Source organism: Schistocerca nitens, chromosome 12 (assembly GCF_023898315.1).
Source record: "Schistocerca nitens isolate TAMUIC-IGC-003100 chromosome 12, iqSchNite1.1, whole genome shotgun sequence".
Lineage (NCBI taxonomy): Eukaryota > Metazoa > Arthropoda > Insecta > Orthoptera > Acrididae > Schistocerca > Schistocerca nitens.
In genome coordinates, this window is record NC_064625.1 from 144,911,424 (window position 1) to 144,925,960 (window position 14,537).

The following is a 14,537-nucleotide window of genomic DNA, read 5'->3' on the forward strand; positions in this document are numbered from 1 at the left end:
AAAATTTCAGATCTGGATAAAAGAAATGAGGCGTATCGGCTCATTAGATCAGTGTCAATGCTGAGAAATGTAAGCATGTTTCAGGAATCACTGCAAAAAGCACTGCAGAAGCTCAGTAGTGACCCTGACACATCAGAATTTGCTTCATACTTCAAGACACACTATGAGGGAAATGTGGAGTGTTGGGCCTACTGTCACAGAATGTATGCCGGTCTCAATACCAACATGCATGTGGAGAGTATGCATAGGACGTTAAAGGAAATACATGGTAATGCAAGACAGATAAAACGACTGGACAAAGGCATATCTACACTAATGTCCCTAGTTACAGCCAAGATGTTTGACTGGCTTATAGCAAATGTAAAAGGGAAGGTTACAAGCAAAGTTCAAGACATTCGTAATAAACACAAAACTAGTTTGTTAATCGACAAGGACCTCATCACTGAGGTAGATGGTGGTTGGGAAGTGCCATCCACATCATCTTCAGAGGTCTACATTGTTAAAGATAACAGAGTCAACTGTGAGTGCAAATTAAAATGTAGTGATTGCAATGTGTGCATACATAGGTATTACTGTACATGTATGGATTACAGTATTAGATTCAATATGTGTAAGCACATTCACACTGTTTGCCGAGATGACAGTGTCGGTGAAAATCCCCTGCAAAGTCCAGAGGTACTGGGTACTGATGTTGATGCCACCAGTGAGAGAGCAGCAATATTAGCTGAAGTAAGCACAAAATATGTTTCAGAAACACCAAAATCTTTGTTAGAAGGGAGACAGAAGCTTATTTCAGAGTTTTCCAATATTGTCAGTGGAATGACTGAGACTGAACTTCAGTTGGCCAAAAAAACTGTGTTATCCTTAAAGGCAAATGTAGGAGCTGTTCGAGCCCGAAACAGTTATTTCAAACAAACAGATAAGGGCCAGAAAAGAAAGCTAATGCCACAGCGGAGGTTGTTTTCTACCAAGAAGAAAACAGCACATAATATTTCTCTGGCTGTTCCAAATGCTGAAGAAAGATGTGAAGTAGTAAAATCACTTCTGAATGAGGGTATGTATCAATTTTCAAGTTATTGAGTAGATACATTTATGTGTTGAACCTTGGCAGAGTAAAATGTAATTCATGGTTAATATACGAATTTGTGTTCAGTACCTGTCAACTTTGTGTGAATTATAATTTGAAATTTATATGCAGAGCTCAACATGAATCATGATGTTCCTGCAGAGCATAGTCGTGCCATGCCAGATGTACAGCACAGCAAAACAGGTAAAACTTGATGGGATCCATCATTCTAAATATGTGTGGTACTACTATAATGTCCTCACACCAAATAAACATGTCACATTAAGTAAAATTTAGAATTTTGCTGTTCAGTAGCAATGCAGTGTGTTTGGAATCTGATGTAATAGTTACTTGCAGAACAGTATATGTATATACTATCTTTCAGTACCTATCAATTTTGCCTCAATTGTGATATGAAATTTATTTATAGGGCTTGACACCAAAAATCACTTGCATGTTGTAGAACAACCACACAATATGTTATGGCAGTCAGGTATTCATCATGGTGCATCAGGTGTGTGTAAAGTAAATCTAATGGAGGTAACATATCTGAGTATGATAATAACCTGAATTCATATTAATGTATATTGATATCTTTAAATTCTATTTTACTGTGTCTGCATTATAATATTAAATTAATTTACAGGGCTGGACATGAACCACATTGTTGCTGTGCAGCATGGTTATGCCATACCAATTGTGCAGCACAGCACAACAGGTAACACTTAATCGGACCCATTATTCCGAATGTATCTCATACTGCTCTAATGTCCTCATATCAGCTAAGGGTGTCAGATTAAGAAATATTCACAATGTTGCTGTTCAGTAGCAATGTAGTGTGTTAGGATTCTGATTTAAAAGTTACTTGCAGTGGAATATATGCCACCTTTTAGACCTATCAATTTTGTCTGTATAATAACCCAAAAATTATTTGCAGGGCTTGACACCCACAATCAGGTCCATGTTGAACAACCACGCACTATGCCATGGCAGCCTGGTGTTCATCATGGTGCATCAGGTGTGTGTAAAGTAAATCTAATAGAGATAGCATTATTTGAGCATAATGAAATCTAAAGTTACATACGTATATTGATACTTTTATATTCTATTTTACTGTCTGCAATATAATGTAAAATTAATTTACAGGGCTGGACATGAACCAGTTTGTTGCTGTGGAGCATGGTTATGCCACACCAAATGTGCAACACAGCACAACAGGTAACACATTAATGGATCCATTATTCCCAATGTATCTCATGCTGCTCTAATGTCCTCATATGAACTAAAGATGGCAGATTAAGTGCTATTCACAATGTTGCAGTTCACTAGAAATGTAGTGTGTTTGGATTCTGATTTAAACGTTACTTGCAGTGGAGTATATGCCACCTTCTAGACCTATCAATTTTGTCTGTATAATAACACAAAAATTATTTGCAGGGCTTGACACCCACAATCAGGTCCATGTTGAACAACCACGCACTATGCCATGGCAGCCTGGTGTTCATCATGGTGCATCAGGTGTGTGTAAAGTAAATCTAATGGAGATAACATTATTTGAGTATAATGAAATCTGAAGTTATATATGTATATTGACACTTTTATATTCTATTCTACTGTCTGCAATATAATATAAAATTAATTTACAGGGCTGGACATGAACCAGTTTCTTGCTGTGCAGCATGGTTATGCCATACCAAATGTGCAACACAGCACAACAGGTAACACATTAATGGACCCATTATTCCCAATGTATCTCATGCTGCTCTAATGTCCTCATATGAAATAAAGATGGCAGATTAAGTAATATTTACAATGTTGCCATTCGGTAGCAATGTAGTGTGTTTGGATTCTGGATTTAAAAGTTACTTGCAGTGGAGTATAAGCCACCTTGTAGAACTATCAATTTTGTCTGAATAATAAAACAAAAATTATTTGCAGGGCTTGATCCCCACAATCTGGTCCATGTTGTGCAACAACCAGACACTATGTAATGGCATTAAGGTTATCATCATGGTGCATCAGGTGTGTGTAATGTAAATCTAATGGAGAGAACATTATTTGAGGATAATGAAGTTCTGATTTGATATCTGTATATTGATACTTTTGTATTCTGTTTTACTGTCTGCAATATTATATAAAATTATTTTACAGTGCTGGACATGAACCACATTGTTTCTGTGCAGCATTGTTACACCACATCAAATGTGCTGCACAGCACAGGTAACACCTGATGGAACCCATCATATCAAATGTCTGCGGTACTGCTTCAATGACCTTATATTCTTTAACAATGACAAATTATATATGAGCAGCACATCAGGTATGTAACATTGTTTTTTTAATTAAGTAATCCTATTTATTAAAGTAATAGTGTTTCATCTGAAGACTGCCTGTCTAATATATGAAGATACCATAATGCAAACTTTCTACTTTATTCGCCTTAGGCGTATACAGTTTCTAAAGTGGTAGTTGTGGAGAAGACAGAGTAGTAGTTGTAATTATATTCTTTCTGAACAGTAGAACTTCAATGCATTGTTTACTTGCAGTCTGGATTATGCCATGTCAAGGAGCAGTGAGGGAGGTCCCAAACATTTGGATCTTGACACTGATGTCAAGTCAGGCACCTTAGGATGCCACAAGAGCTGATGACGAGGACTGGGATACACTCAGCCTTATCTGGCCACCAGAAGGAGAGTGGAAAGAACCTTGGAATTCCATCACTTCAGAGGGGGCAATCTGGATCCATTCAGCTTCATCAAGCTTACTGAATGGCCAGACAGGTATGTAATGGTATTGCAGTTAATAGGGCACAATATAAGGATGTTTTGATGCTGGTTTTTAGTCTAGTACGTCATTATCCACCATGTAAATTGTTATTATTTGGGAGCAATGTGATGTATCTGAATTCTGATTATATGCTTACTTGCAGTCCGGACTACGCCATTATGCCATCTTGAGGACTAATGAAGGAAGTCCCAAACATTTCGAGCTTGACACTGATGTTGAGTCAGGCCCATCAGGTTGCCTCAAGAGTGAAGGACCTTATATCCACAACATCTGGACTTCAGAAGGCCAGGACTAGGATCCACTCAGCTTTGCCTGGCTGCCAGAAGGAAAGTGGAAAGGAACTTGAGCGGGCCGCTGTGGCTGAGCGGATCTAGGCACTTCAGTCCGGAACCGCGTGACTGCTACGGGCACAGGTTCGAATCCTGCCTCGGGCATGGATGTGTGTGATGTCCTTTGGTTGGTTAGTTCCAGGGGACTGGTGACCTCTGATGTTAAGTCCCATAGTGCTCAGAGCCATTTCAACCATTTTGAAAGGACCTTGGAATTCCATCACTTCAGAGGTGGCGATCCGGATCCTTTCAGCATCATCAGGCTTAGTGAATGGCAAATCAGGTATGTAATGGTATTGCAGTTAATATGGCACAATATAAGAATGATTTGATACTGGTTTTCAGTCAAGTATATCATTAACCATTATGTAAATTGATATTACTTGGGAGCAATGTGACATATCTGAATTCTGATTAAATGCTTACTTGCAGTCCGGACTATGCCATCTTGAACACTAGAGGGAAGTCCCAAACATTTGGAGCTTGGCACTGATGTCGAGTCAGGCCCCATACACTGTATCAAGAGTGGAGGACCTTATATCCCCAACATCTGGAGTTCAGGAGGTCAGGACTGGGATGCACTCTGGCAGAAGGAGAGTGGAAATGTCCATGAAATATCAGCACTTCAGAGGTCAGGATTGTGATTCACTCAGCCTCATCAGGCCTAGTGAAAGGCAAGTCAGGTGTGTAATGGTATTTCAGTTAATCCGGCAAAATACTTTTTTTTGATACTGGTTTTCAACCCAGTATAATATTAATTATTATTCACACTTTTGTTATTTGATAGCAATATGGCATGGCTGAATTCTAATTAAATCTTTATTTACAGTCCAGAGTGTGATGCATTGAAAGCAGATGGGAAGGACCTGAGATGTCTCCACCATTTGGAGTTCAGGATAGCATTCCACCCTGTCCACTACAGCTACGTCAGGATCAGATTTGAGAGGAACTGCAATATCTGATCCCAGAACTAAAGACAACTCAGTATCTTCAGGAAGACTCGAGTGTGTGGAGGTCATGCATCTATAATAAGTAGAATTAGGGACTGAAATGCTGTTGGCATGGCCGGGTCACCACAGAAATGCTTGAAGTAAGTAACAATAATTCATGTAGTAATACACCAGATAACACTGCTTTTATCAAATTCCTATAATTTCCTCTATAAAACACAAAGAGTCATGACAAGTAAACATTTGTTAAACTGATACATTCCACATAATTATAAAGAGCCATATTCATGATCTGTGAAACAAATATTAATTTAATATCTAATGCGATCTGACGTGAATTTTATTTGCAGGTCCAGTCATCAAGAACTGGATTTCTACAGCATCAACAACAGCCAGAGAAATACTACGTGCTCTTTTCTTCTTGGTAGAAAACAGACTCCTCTGAGGCATAGACTTACTTTTATGGCCCTTATCTGTTTGTCTGAAATAACCATTTTGGGGTCAAACAGCTTCTACATTTGCCTTTAAGGATAACGTAGTTTTTTTGGCTAACTACAGTTCAGTTGTACATATATAAATTCAGAATTTCATTATAATCAGATAATGTTATCTCCATTGGATTTACTTTACACGCACATGATGCACCATGATGAACACCAGGCTGCCATGGCATAGTGCGTGGTTGTTCAACATGGACCTGATTGTGGGTGTCAAGCCCTGCAAATAATTTTTGGGTTATTATACAGACAAAATTGATAGGTCTAAAAGGTGGCATATATTCCACTGCAAGTAACTTTTAAATCAGAATCCTAACACACTACATTGCTACTGAACAGCAACATTGTGAATATTTCTTAATCTGACACCCTTAGCTGATATGAGGACATTAGAGCAGTATGAGATACATTCGGAATAATGGGTCCGATTAAGTGTTACCTGTTGTGCTGTGCTGCACAATTGGTATGGCATAACCATGCTGCACAGCAACAATGTGGTTCATGTCCAGCCCTGTAAATTAATTTAATATTATAATGCAGACACAGTAAAATAGAATTTAAAGATATCAATATACATTAATATGAATTCAGGTTATTATCATACTCAGATATGTTACCTCCATTAGATTTACTTTACACACACCTGATGCACCATGATGAATACCTGACTGCCATAACATATTGTGTGGTTGTTCTACAACATGCAAGTGATTTTTGGTGTCAAGCCCTATAAATAAATTTCATATCACAATTGAGGCAAAATTGATAGGTACTGAAAGATAGTATATACATATACTGTTCTGCAAGTAACTATTACATCAGATTCCAAACACACTGCATTGCTACTGAACAGCAAAATTCTAAATTTTACTTAATGTGACATGTTTATTTGGTGTGAGGACATTATAGTAGTACCACACATATTTAGAATGATGGATCCCATCAAGTTTTACCTGTTTTGCTGTGCTGTACATCTGGCATGGCACGACTATGCTCTGCAGGAACATCATGATTCATGTTGAGCTCTGCATATAAATTTCAAATTATAATTCACACAAAGTTGACAGGTACTGAACACAAATTCGTATATTAACCATGAATTACATTTTACTCTGCCAAGGTTCAACACATAAATGTATCTACTCAATAACTTGAAAATTGATACATACCCTCATTCAGAAGTGATTTTACTACTTCACATCTTTCTTCAGCATTTGGAACAGCCAGAGAAATATTATGTGCTGTTTTCTTCTTGGTAGAAAACAACCTCCGCTGTGGCATTAGCTTTCTTTTCTGGCCCTTATCTGTTTGTTTGAAATAACTGTTTCGGGCTCGAACAGCTCCTACATTTGCCTTTAAGGATAACACAGTTTTTTTGGCCAACTGAAGTTCAGTCTCAGTCATTCCACTGACAATATTGGAAAACTCTGAAATAAGCTTCTGTCTCCCTTCTAACAAAGATTTTGGTGTTTCTGAAACATATTTTGTGCTTACTTCAGCTAATATTGCTGCTCTCTCACTGGTGGCATCAACATCAGTACCCAGTACCTCTGGACTTTGCAGGGGATTTTCACCGACACTGTCATCTCGGCAAACAGTGTGAATGTGCTTACACATATTGAATCTAATACTGTAATCCATACATGTACAGTAATACCTATGTATGCACACATTGCAATCACTACATTTTAATTTGCACTCACAGTTGACTCTGTTATCTTTAACAATGTAGACCTCTGAAGATGATGCGGATGGCACTTCCCAACCACCATCTACCTCAGTGATGAGGTCCTTGTCCATTAACAAACTAGTTTTGTGTTTATTACGAATGTCTTGAACTTTGCTTGTAACCTTCCCTTTTACATTTGCTATAAGCCAGTCAAACATCTTGGCTGTAACTAGGGACATTAGTGTAGATATGCCTTTGTCCAGTCGTTTTATCTGTCTTGCATTACCAAGTATTTCCTTTAACGTCCTATGCATACTCTCCACATGCATGTTGGTATTGAGACCGGTATACATTCTGTGACAGTAGGCCCAACACTCCACATTTCCCTCATAGTGTGTCTTGAAGTATGAAGCAAATTCTGATGTGTCAGGGTCACTACTGAGCTTCTGCAGTGCTTTTTGCAGTGATTCCTGAAACATGCTTACATTTCTCAGCATTGACACTGATCTAATGAGCCGATACGCCTCATTTCTTTTATCCAGATCTGAAAATTTCCACTTTATATTAGTTTTCCATGCTCTGTCCACATGCCAGGTACAATAGAGTCTCATCTTAGGAGCACCCATTGTCCTGTTCCATGCAATACTGTATGACTCTGCTAAATCAGACATGAATACATTCGGGCAAATTGGTCCAACCTGTGATTTTACGTACTGCAAAAATATACTTAAAACATCGGCGTCCTTCCTGTTCGAAATTAGAAATGCACATGGGAATCCTTGCCTGAGATCATCCAGTACTAAGAGAGTGGTCACTTCGAAATCATACCCGTTAAGCCCATGGGTTCCATCAATACAGATACAGTCTTCTCCATATTTTGATAACATTTCGCGTTGTGCTCTGTTCATTATCACTAATACAAAATCCTCACTCCTCAGTTCTTGATGTTCACTAGTCGAGTCTTGTGGTTTATAGAATAACACAGACGGATTCTCACTTTCGTTCATTTCTTTTACCCAAGCTTCGACACTGATTGCATCATTTTTATGTCTGACCGACTTGGAGGAGAGGTTATAGCTTGCTGCAATGTTATATAAGTCTTGCTTGGTAGTCAAATGGATTCTCTGCAAGTCCGAATCCTGCAAACTTGTCCGTACGTTATCTAGAACTTTGTCATACGGAAGTCCCATTGCAATATCTGTTGCTATGGTTTCCCGGTCTTTTTGACTCAGGGGCAGGTGCGTTAAATCTTGTTTGTGACCAATGTGGGTCGACACAAAATGTACTTGGTATGTTCCACCTTCGTGTACAGTTACTTTCATCTCTGCAGGGCACTTTCCATTCATTTTGTTGCTGCCTGTCAATTTAAGATGTCTTGTGCCTTTACCTTTGGAGACAAAGTTACCTGACCGATGGCAGCCATAATAATGTGTGGAACTAGTAGACCCATGCGTTTTAATAAACTTTGAATGTGTCGTGCGTTCAGTGTCTTCTTTCCACTGCAAAAACTCGTCTTCATTTGAGAACTGCAGATCTTTGGAATTAAGTTGAATTTGATGAGCAGTTTCTAAATGATCTATCCAACCCTGTTTTGAACTACTTTGAAATGGGCACAATGTACACTTGAAGAACAACCCCCCTTCCTGCAAACCATGAATATTTCTTTGGTGGCGATACAAATTATTTTTAAGAGAAAAAATTTTGTCACACACGTAGCACTGATAAGAAGCTACAGTAGTTGTAGTGGCAACAGGCAGCTCTTGTTGACGGTTTTTGCAAACATGCTGACTGAGATTCTTTCTGTAATTATAGACTTGCCCACACACTTCGCATTTAAAAGCACTCATTTGACTTACTACCATTAATTGCTGGTTTAATTCAAGTACGTGGAGCAAATATTGAAGACATGGGGGCTGGCCAGAGTGGCCGAGCGGTTGTAGGTGCTTCAGTCTGGAACTGCGCGACAGCTATAGTAGCAGGTTCGAATCCTGCCTCGGGCATGGATGCGTGTGATGTCCTTAGGTTAGTTAGGTTTAAGTAGTTCTAAGTTCTAGGGGACTGATGACCTCAGATGTTAAGTCCCATAATGGTCAGAGCCATTTGAACCATTTTTGAAGACATGGGTGTAAGTGCTACTCTGAGATGAACAGACGGGAATTTGTGTGTCTTTCTGACAATTTTAATACAAATGATGGACACATCATAATTGCGCAAGATTTCTTGTAGCATAATTCACACAATGTATGCGTCCTCTGAAACATTATGATGTAATATAACACAGCTGGAAATGTTATTAATTTTAGCTTTTTGAAATAGTTAGGTATTTCCCATATTACTGCAGAAGTTGTGGTCTAATGCATGACGATTGGCATAAACATAAGAATGTCCCAATTGGACACTGGTGATAGATACTCGTGATGTTTTCCATGTCTCTACTACTGCATTTGTGACCTACACAAGCATGTTTTTATAGGTTTGAAAAGAACATCAAAATTGCTGGAGGTAAAGACAAATAGGTACTTTCAACTGTTAATATTTATGTCTGTCATTTATAGTACTGTAAGATTGATTGTTCACTGTCATCATGGTACAAGCAGTATTTCTCCTTAAGTGCCCAATGTAATTATGTTTTTTGTATGTCTACTTGTAATCTGTTTCTGTAATACTTTATTATTCATGACACTTCTTTTTGTACTAATGTATCTGCAATTAAATGATTGGTTGTATATTGTCAGAGTACTCAGTAAACTTTTATTTTGTACAATGTACAATGTATGTATCATGTTGTAATTTCATTGTACTGTTGGTACTGTATGTATGGAATTATTTCATAATGTTCTAAATTGTACAACTTTTGAATGTTAATGTGGTGTACTATCCTAAGAAACAATTGAAATTGTGGCATGTAGTGTAACACAGATTGTGTTTTCAAATATAGTTATCTGAATAATGAAATATAATGATTGAGACTGTAGTTTGCAAAGTGAAAGGAATTCAGTTGTGACCTTTGAGATTTTTTTAATGATTAACTGTTGACATTACTACACTCCCAAAGATAATGGTATCCTCTTGGAACATCAGATATTGAGTCCCAGGCTAAATGCACCTTGTTCCCCACATTTGGTTTACTCTGTTGTGTTAGTAATTTATAGAAAGTTAATGATTCAATAAAATTATATCACTAAAGAATTTTCATTTTCATTATTGCATTGCCTGTCCTACATAATTAAATGCCATTCTCTGTGCTGCAGTGTCAAGAAAGTAGTCATCCTAAATATGTTATGTAACATGAATGTACTGAAGGCATAAACAAATCTGTGAAGCAAATCTCATAGGTGGTTCACGATTTTATCCCCAGCACCTCCCTGCATATCTTTCTACATTTAACAGAAAATCAGCCCCTAGGCTGAGAGTAAGAATTCTTCTCTATCATTTCAGTCAATAAAGATCTTCCTGGAAGGTCTTGGAGAGAGCCACTGGTTTCTTTGGAAAGATATGGCAAGAGGTAGTAGATTATCAAAGTTTTATGACTGGCTCAATTGGCAAGAGAGCTACTCTACAAAAACCAGTGTGGTATCTGGATTCAGATTCAGGCTGGTTCACAAATTTCATGTTTCATTAATGTTTCAAAAACAGTACACTCCACTGCACTGTAAAAGATTTCATTTTTGCGGTGTATACATCACAAATGGTTCTAATTGTTACATTACTTCCCATGAAGCTAGGTTATTGTTCATGTCTAATAGTGGAAAAACTGGGATGTGACAAACAAATCAAGGAATTAAGTCACCATAAATCTCATTATCTTGCAGTTCCTTGGAAAATATTTCTGACCAGTTTTCCTTTTTTTTTTTTGATGAAATCCAAGTGCTGCCACCATGCGCCACAGTACTGACGCTTGCTTGAGTTGAAAACTGGTAACAGCTAATATCATGACAATACACATGATGTATTGAACAATTAGTCAGGATATTTTAATAACACGGGACATTGAGCCAGAATGGAGTCTGGTCCCTTTTTTCTAGCCAGGGTATATCACCTGTGCAAGAATCTTTTCCATGTTCTGTGTGTTTACACATAATCCCTGGGGTTCTTGTTATGCATCCAATAGCCAAGATGGTGACTGCATAAAGATGCAATTAATGAAACTTATACTTCTGTGCAGAACACTTTTAAAATAAAAATATTAGGTCTCACACTATAGATAATTGATAATATTTGAAGTCTTGTGGTGATATACAAAACTTTTCAGAGGATAATAGAATAGCTACATTTTCAGTTGTGATCAGTAACTTAATACCAAGAATGATCTCAAGAAAGAGATGTAAGCTAACTACTGAGAAATTAACTGTCAAGAGTCATGAAATATACTGGATCTAGTGTTATAATGAGACTGATGAATTCTTTTCATGGGAGGAAATTTGCATTACTGTGATAAATGTCAATTTCACAGCAAATTCAATTATATAATCACTTTAACTACCTCCAGAATTTCTATGTCTACCTGATCTTATTATGATCTGAGGTATGTTGGTAGTTGTCTTTGTAGGATTTTGTTGTGAAATGATGTTTGGTGAAATGTAGGATGCATAACACTTACACAAGTATACTGCAGCTAAATATATTATGAACTGATATGAATAACATTCTGATTTACAGTGTTATGCATTTTTATGTTTTCAGTGTGTGTTGTATCTGATGTACAACTATATTATGAGTAGTAATATATGTCAGAAATGGAATCAGACATTTTAACTTTAGAGCGAGGGTTTTCAAAATAATACTCAATAAAAAGTAGTTATGTATAAAGGAAACTTACGTTAAAGTGACATGTTCCACATCATTACAAAATATCGTATTCATAATCTATGGAACAAGTATTTATGTATGTATGTATAATAGAGATGGTACAATAATACTATTATACAAAATAAAACAGTAATATGTAATACTTATGTATGATTAGTTTTCACCCACCCCAATATGTGGTTGGGGGATTTGGATTTTAAAAAAAAGTTCAGAGAAGCAAAATTTAAATGATATTGAGTCATTAGATAAACTCTTGTCAAGAAGGGGAAAATAATTCAAAATATAACAGATTAATTTTGCTGCTTAGTAAATGTGGATCATATTTGGCCAACCGCAGCCACCCTCTGGACACACTAAAATCTCCCATGAAAAAAAACGACGGAGGGTCTTTAAGACAAACTTAATGAGATAATCAGACACAAACAAGAGTAGTGTCACTGATTAATCACCAGACTGATGTGAATTATCCATCATCTTTAGAAAAACAATTCTGTTAATCATTTTCAAGTAACAATCAAAATTTAGTAACAAATATTTGCAAAAGTTGACTTGTTGAAGGAACTCAAAAATTCTACTTAATCTCTAATTATTTTCCTTCAAGTCAGCAGACGTTTCTTTGCTAATCAAAGTTCGTGAGGATGAATGTGTGAGTAGCTTGGTGGAACATGGAAGTAATGAAATGCTTTCATAATGCTGAAAGACAGCCAACTGGCTGGCTACTGCCCAGTTAGCCATTTTGGGCACTCCCTCTGTCAGGTCTACTTTATCTGGTGCGTGGGTTCAGATGGGGAAGAAGTCACATATACAAAGGTTGACAGCCACGTCCCAATGTGCAGTTTCTGTCAAGATGAGCAAGCAGGGTGAGAATAGATCTATGGTAGTAGGTGACCGTGTAGCAGTGCTGAAGCAGGTAGCATGCATTGCATAGCATAGAATATCTTCAGTCTGTGTGAGACCCTCAGTTTCTCAAACCCTCAACCAGGTGCCACTCCCCTCATATTACACTGTGTGCAGGAGAATTATCAGTGAAAACTGAGCAATAACCTGTTAGAGGGTCTCACTGTCAAGGATCATGTGGTGGAAGACACTGTGACATTAAATAGGCATGTACCATCACAGCAACTGCCTATGCTGATGTGATTAAGGGTGCTGTAAAGGCTGATATATGTCATTGACAAAAACAGCCAGCCCGCATTTTGCTCTGTGATTGGTACTGTCTTCTCTTCAGTGGAGGCTATTGTCTACCATCACAGGAGTGTCAATAGGTTCAAAAATGTTCCTTGCAAACAGAGACACAATTGTCTTTCCAGCACTATGAGCTTCATTTCCTGTATGTGAATTCTGTAACCCATTACATGGGTGCAATTTTATCTACTTTGCTTCTTCTACCCTTCTATTGTGACAGTGGGGCCATACAGGATTAGCCAAGTGGTCTAAGTCACTGTAGTCATGGACTGCGTGGCTGATCCCAGTGGAGGTTCGAGTCCTCCCTCGGGCATGAGTGTGTGTGTTTGTCCTTAGGATAATTTAGGTTAAGTGGTGTGTAAGCTTAGGGACTGATGACCTTAGCAGTTAAGTCCCATAAGATTTCACACACATTTGAACCCCCCCCTTTTTTTTTTACAGTGGGCAACTGATCTGTGGGGTAGGAAAAGCAGGATTTACAGACGCGAATGTGGAAGCATCGGTGTTGTGTGGGTTTGGGAGCATTTGGCTTTTGGGTAGCAAGCCTACCACTAGAGTTTGACACTGAAACATTTTCTTCCATAATCTTCCAGTTGCCATGACCCCTACTCTTATTTCCTTATGACAAGATCACCTGAAGGTGGAGGATTTTGATTGTTTTTGGAGAGTTGGCTCGTGCATATGTTTCTGTTGATGTTGCAGGCAGTGAGAAGCTGGTAATTATGATGATAAATAATCACTCAGCACTTGCTACAAATACTTTTATTCTATGCTACATCCATTGTATATATGCTGCAAGAATAAAACTATTTGTAGCAAGTGCTGAGTGATTATTTATCATCATAATTACCAGCTCCTCACTGCCTGCAACATCAACAGAAACATATGCACGAGCCAACTCTCCGAAAACAATCAAAATCCTCCACCTTCAGGTGATCTTGTCATAAGGAAATAAGAGTAGTGGTCATGGCAACTGGAAGATTATGGAAGAAAATGTTTCAGTGTCAAACTCTAGTGGTAGGCTTGCTACCCAAAAGCCAAATGCTCCCAAACCCACACAACACCGAAGCTTCCACATTCGCGTCTGTAAATCCTGCTTTTCCTACCCCACAGATCAGTTGCCCACTGTCAAAAAAAAAAAAAAAAAAAAAAAAAGAGTAAAGGTTCAAATGTGTGTGAAATCTTATGGGACTTAACTGCTAAGGTCAGTTCTCTTCTCTTTAGAGAATTGATCTGGCAAAGAGA

At 37.9% G+C, this 14,537-nt stretch overlaps 1 long non-coding RNA gene across 1 annotated transcript; it reads left to right on the forward strand.

Moving 5' to 3' along the window:
• Nucleotides 1-3,293: 3,293 nt before the first annotated feature.
• Nucleotides 3,294-5,642, forward strand: LOC126215163 (uncharacterized). The gene is made up of 6 exons (XR_007542094.1): nt 3,294-3,386; nt 3,613-3,846; nt 3,996-4,465; nt 4,615-4,865; nt 5,012-5,272; nt 5,483-5,642. It is a non-coding gene; the product is annotated as an uncharacterized LOC126215163 (long non-coding RNA).
• The last annotated feature ends 8,895 nt before the right edge of the window (nt 5,643-14,537 follow it).